The sequence below is a fragment of the Chrysochloris asiatica genome, unplaced genomic scaffold (assembly GCF_000296735.1).
Source record: "Chrysochloris asiatica unplaced genomic scaffold, ChrAsi1.0 scaffold00136, whole genome shotgun sequence".
NCBI classification, from domain to species: Eukaryota; Metazoa; Chordata; class Mammalia; order Afrosoricida; family Chrysochloridae; genus Chrysochloris; species Chrysochloris asiatica.
In genome coordinates, this window is record NW_006408654.1 from 8,066,758 (window position 1) to 8,067,416 (window position 659).

A 659-nucleotide genomic window follows, 5' to 3' on the forward strand; every position below is an offset into this window, starting at 1 on the left:
ATTTTGGGTAGCCAATGTCCAAGTTGCCCATCCCTGTCTACTCTGTGTGTGGAGGGGTTGGGAATGATCCTTGATTTAAGAATTTGTTCTCTCTTTTGAACTACTGCTTCCATAGGTGTAGGTCAAGTTCATCAAATTGCATCAGATTACACTTTTTTTCCTCTTCTTTCTTCTTCTGGTTGAGCTCTGATCATCCAGTCATTTTAAGTGGGTATTATCTGCAAGTGTGGGTGTTCTTGTGCATAGGACCTCTCATTTTATCAGCTGAACGCTTCACTTTGCATATTTTAGGGCTAAGCTTGCCACTTCATTATTGTTTTCCCTCACTTCCCTTTGTCAGTGACGAGTGTGGTCACCAATCAGAGCATGTATTCAAATTGAGTCTTAGTCTTGGAAGGGGGTTTGCACTGAGAGGACCCGATCACTTGCCTTGATGTCTCCAGAGCAAGCAACTTGTTTGTTCTTATAGAAACAGTCTGTCTTCAAGGTAGCATAATATTCCATTATATGTATGTACCACAGTTTGTTTAACCATTCTTCAGTGGATGTGTACTTTGGCTGTCTCCAACTTTTTGCTATTGTAAATAGTGCTGCTATGAACATTGGTGTACATATATATCTTCTCGTGTTGTGACTCGTTTTTCTTGTGGGTAAATACC